Genomic DNA, 6,000 nt, shown 5'->3' on the forward strand with positions numbered 1-6,000 from the left:
AGAGGCGAACGACTTTTCGCCCTCCCCTATGTGTTTACATGAATGATATAGCTTCTTATACAACCTATGCAGAGTAAATAGTAGTGGATTACTAATTATAAAGATACGTGTTACTGCTCGAGGCTCCATATGGTATTTTGTATACACATACAGTACATTAATACATTGATTTTGATACATTAATTGCCATTTAGAACTTCATCTCTACTACAATTCTTAATTCTAACTGGAGTGGTACGGTCACAGAGAAACGTATTTTTAAAGAAAGAAAAAAAGCTCATCAAGAGCAAGAAAAGGAAGTTGCTCCTTAATTTGATTTGATCTATATTTTATGGGCTGTTCTATTAGCAATGGCCTAGCCCATGACGACTAGGAAATGGCCTCATTCAGTGACCACAATAACTCAGAAAGAATTAGAAAAGTAAGCAGCCTGAGTCTAATGAAGAAGCTTGGGCTTGAGACTAAGGTTTCATCCCAGCATTTGACTAGTGTTACAGAAAACAAAGGACAAATTTCCATCAGGACGACCGCTTTAAAAAAGATTTACTACCTTTTCGGTCAAGTATTTCCACTAGAATCGAATCTGACAATGAGATTGCTCTCACCTAAGTCGACAGTTTTACTCAATCAAATTTGGAGTCATTGTGACATATTAAGGCACGAAAACCAAATATCAACAGAATGAAGAGAACGCAAGGCTATCACACGATCAGATACCAAAAGTGTCTTAAAATCTTATTTTAAGCATAGGAATGAAAATCACTTTGTCAATAATTTCGAAAATTTTGCTGATTCGGAACATCCGAATTTTCTGACACGGAGTTTCGAATCCGGATCCAAGATCCGGTTTTTCGGATCCGGATCCAAGATCCGTTTTTTCAGATCCGGATCCAAGATCCAGATTTTCGGATCCGGATCCGAGATCCGAAATTTCGGATCTGGATTCAAGATCCGTTTTTTTCGGATCCGGATCCAAGATCCGGATTTTCGGATCCGGATCTGGCCATCCCTACTCTTGATACACCAAACATTTCCACTACTTTCGTCACGGAAGCTCCCACCATGCAGGCATCCACAATTTACCCTCTTTGAAATTCTGTCAGTTCAGACATGATTCACGATAACCTATACGGACGGTCGCTGAGCTGTAACTGGTCCATCTGTTCAATTGGCCGGGCTGTATACCTCACGGGATGTGCCGGTGACCACAGCGACGCCTACCACTCAGACGAAAATCGTGTTTGAAATAGCTACCTCTTTTATACCAGGTGTTTGCATATTTTGACCATATGTACCTTCCAATCGATGATATATAGTTTGTATATTGTTCTTAGAGTACCCACAATGATTTTTTTCATATTCCACTTCTTTTTCCTCATTTAGAATAAATCGTTATTTGGAAAAGTTTTACCTTTTTTTCTCTTGTGCAGGGGGGCCGCGGTGGCTCAGTAATAGAGCGTTCACCTCTGGTGCATGGGGTACTCGGTTCAAACTCTGCTCCCGCCTAGTGAACCTTGTGGTAAACAAACACTGTGTGCGTGGGTTTCCTCGGGGCTTTCCCTTTCGTCCCACTTTCTTCATTCCACCATTTCATTCATTCCTCATCATCACTGTCTCCTTTAGCCTAGTCGGCATAACCGTAGGACGTAAAACTCAAAAATTTGATTTCATTTTTTTATTGTACAGGGTGGCCCAAAAGTAGGTATCCAGTCCTGTAATGATCAAGTATGACACTTCAGTTTATTAAGATCATGAGTTTCTTTGCTTCGGTCTGCTCCGAGCTTAAGTTATAAATGAAAAGAAATTAAGAATAAATAATAAAAAACTAAGTCTATACCCGAATGGATAACAATGAGTAAATGACATAAGTTGCCATGAACCGATTAGTATAGAACTGTATACCTACTTTTGGCCTACCCTGTATTTTGGTGCCATATACCCTAAACTGATAAACAGTCTGCCAAACAGCTATAAAGTAAAATATATTCACTGTCTGTTCGCTTCATAGTACACCAAATATGTTCTACATATTGACCTAAAGTTAATTCATGTCAACAAATTTATGATACACATAAATAGAAGTTGAAATAATTACAATTTTATATCCGAATTATTGTCAACGCTTTTAGCACACACATGCAACTGGCTGGCAGTGTCACCACACAGAATGTTTGTTTGACCAAGTGTTGCCAATAGTAGACCAAGAGCAATCGCTAGATACTGTACATGTAAGAAAATTTGACAGTTTGTCGTCAAATTAAATCATAAGTCGCTAAACAAGAAAATAATTTAAAAAAAACATGTTACAGAGTCTGTTATTGTTGATAATGTACTCATCTATTCAGAGTTCAAGAGAACCTAAAATTCTTCAACATCTTTGCTTTATGTAAAAACTTTTAAAGTAGAGTGTGCAGAGGGTTGCAGTCTGATTAATGGTTTCTTGCGAAGCTTGCTAGGCGTTATTGTTCAGTCCAAATGATTTTAAGGAATGGTGTACTTTTGAAACAGCACTTAGCATAGCCCTAGTTTATTAAGCAATCTGAATTTTACTATGATCACACTATACTAAAAATTAGTTTCACTTCTTGTATTCGAATGAGGCAAAGGTATCGTAAGAGATAAATTATATAAATTACCGAATGGATTTATATGGCTAACATCACGATAATTGTTTACTTCAATTTAAAATGACACAGTATCTTTTGTGTTCTTATACTGTAAATTACAGACATTATATAATGTTAAGCAATCTTGTTAACTAAAATTAGGCTTCCTGGAAGTTTAAGATATAATTTTATCAGGGGCGCCCAAAGAAAATTTTCTAGGGAGGGGCCCATCTCCATGTTGCTATATTAAGTCTAGTATTTAATATACGTGGTTTGCTATATTATTACGTATACATTTTCGTGAGCCACAGTGTGGCCCGGGCCCCAACCTCCCCAACCCTTCGGGCGCGAATGATTTTCATAGAATAATTTTTGTCTGAAGCACATCATATTATAGGATTTTTTTAAATGACATTACATGTTTAGTAAGTCTCCAAATGTGTCGCTACGGTCTAATATTATATATATATATTGTGGCAAAGGAACTTGAAATATCGTTCGATATAGCGACAAAGTCACTAAATTTGACACACTGTATTTGACCATAATCAATGTGACAACCAATCCATGAAGTTATAAGTGAAACTCCATATTCAAAAATTCAACTGCGTCTTAGGATACCATGCAGTATCAAGTCACCTCGCCTGACTATACTAACACATTGACACAACAGTACTTGTATAAATATCAATTAGCAACACTGATGTATCGTGAAAGCAGTTAATTGTTTTCATTTCCATCTAGTTAATTGTTTCTATTTCCATTTTATTATTATTATTATTATTATTATTATTATTATTATTATTATTATTATTATTATTATTATTATTATTATTATTATTTATTATTATTATTATTATTATTATTATTATTATTGTTTTCTCTAATTCAAACTATGGATGTGGAGAAGAATTAGCTGGGTCGAGCAGAAAACGAATGAGAGAGTGTTAGAAATGGTGAGGAGAAAAGAACAATTTTAGATTTTAATGTAAAGAGAAAAATAAACTATCTAGGTAGTTGGGACATTATCTGAGAAGGAACTATACCATCAATGATGTGTTCAAGGGTATAGTGGCAGGAAAGAGAGGGAGGGGTGAAGAAGACTACAATTGATGGACAACAGAAAATTGTACATAAAAACGAAGAGGTTAGCTGAAGATCGTGAAGCATGGATGCTTCTTAGTTGCAACAAATGACCTGTTAATAATGGCAAAATACCTTTGATGATGATAATGATGATAAATTCAAAATACTAACACTGGTAATATTTTGAAATGTTGCCTTTTTACTAGCTGAAGAATCATCGAGATTAGGATTGTTGAGCGTTAACCCTTTCCGGATCCTGGCTTTTTGGGCTATTTTTAGACTTTCAGTCAAGCAGCTACTGTATCGTCACTATTTATCCTAGGATCATGGTTTATACCTCATTCTCTTCAGAATGGAGCTGGCTTTCGAATGGTATCACTTGCATACTCATACCATATACCAGAAGCGGGGAAAAAATGTCAAAGTGAAAATTTTGGAGGGAAAAATTTTTTTCTCGAACTTTGGCCCCACTGGACCCCCCCCTGTGTGATCGTAGCCATCAAAAAAAAATCTGATAAATAGTACTTGGTATACTGGATTTGTGTGCCAAATTTCAAGTTTCTATCTTGAATAGTAAGGGCGGGAGAATTTTTATCAAAAATTACCACAATGCCCCAAAGAACCATAAAACACTATGATCTCAGGGAAAAAAATTCCTGAGACATCCCTAATTACCCTAGGACTATAATCCGCCAATTATTCTCTTCAGAATAGAACTGTCTTTCAGGCGGTACCATTCACATGTCTCCATCATGTACCTAAGGCAGGAAATTCCAGATAAAAGGGATTTTTGGGGGCAAATTTTCCCTTTTTTCAACTTTTGCCCCTCTGGACCCCCTGCTTTTACGCAGAAATCGGAAAAAAACTTCTGGTAAATACTACTCGCTGGACTGAATGTTTGTGCAAAATTTCAATCTTCTACGTGAAAAAATAGGCCCGCCAGAAAAAATTTCCCTACCATGCCCCACTTTTACCCTATACAGAAGTATATTTGGATAAAAATTCACTGAGACGGCCCTAATTACTCTAGAATAATAATTCGACCGTCGTTCTCTTTAGAATAGAACTGCCTTTCAGACGGTATGACTCACGTGGTACTATCATGTATGTAAGGCGGGAAAATGACGAAAAACGGGATTTTGGGGGTAAAAAATCCCTATTTTTACCCCTTTGCTCCTCTGGTTCCCCCCTGTTTTAGCACTGACATCGGAACAAAAAATCTGGTAAATACTACTCCGTGGACTGAATGTTTGTGCAAAATTTCAATCTTCTACGTTCAAAAATAAGCCCGCCAAAAAATATATACACCGACAATGCCCCATATTACCCTATATAGAAGTATATTTTTTAAAAATTCCCTGAGACATCTCTAATTACCCTAGGATAATAATTCGACCGTTGTTCTCTTCAGAATGGAACTGCCTTTCAGACGGTATGACTCACGTGGTCCTATCATGTATGTAAGGCGGGAAAATGACGAAAAACAGGATTTTTGGGGTTAAAAAATCCCTATTTTTACCCCTTTGCCCCTCTGGTTCCCCCCCTGTTTTAGCACTGACATCGGAACAAAAAATCTGGTACATACTACTCCGTGGACTGAATGTTTGTGCAAAATTTCAATCTTCTACGTAGAAAAATAAGCCCGTCAAAAAATATTGAACATACGCTTAGAAAATGAGAAAAGAAATTTTTGATTTATGACGTCATCACCTCCTATGTCTGGACGCAGGACGGTCTGAAACCATACGTAATGTCTTCTGCAAGGCCTCTGGACTTGGAAAACAAAAAAAAAAAAAAAAAAAAAAAAACCGGACGAAAAAGCTCAAATAGAAGAGAAATAACGCAATGTACCATGAAAAGTGCATATGGTACAAATTGTACCATAGGATCCCGAAGGGGTTAATTGTGGTTTTAATGTTATAAATACACCATTTTATCGTAGTTGAAGATAGGTGTTGATTTTCACTAGAAGTAACAGACTACAAGGAAACAATATTTTCAGAAGAATATTAAGATCAGAAAAGGAATTACTAGATAACGTAGATCTTTCGGTATGCCAAGAAAGAGGTCAAGTTGTAATGTGTCATTACAGTTAAAATAATGAAATTTTTGTTTGCAGTGACCCGATACTTTCCGAACACACCGCGTACTGTAAATTTTTAATACATAATTGTCGGTCCATCTAGTAAATTCAATTGTTCTTTATTCAAATCAAAATTAATGTGGAAGCTTCGGAATAATCTGGTACGAATTATATTTAGGGGAATAATATCTTTATTTATACATTATTTTACTGGAAATCCTGTAT

This window comes from Thermobia domestica, chromosome 15 (genome assembly GCF_964235325.1).
Source record: "Thermobia domestica chromosome 15, izTheDome1.hap1.1, whole genome shotgun sequence".
NCBI lineage: Eukaryota > Metazoa > Arthropoda > Insecta > Zygentoma > Lepismatidae > Thermobia > Thermobia domestica.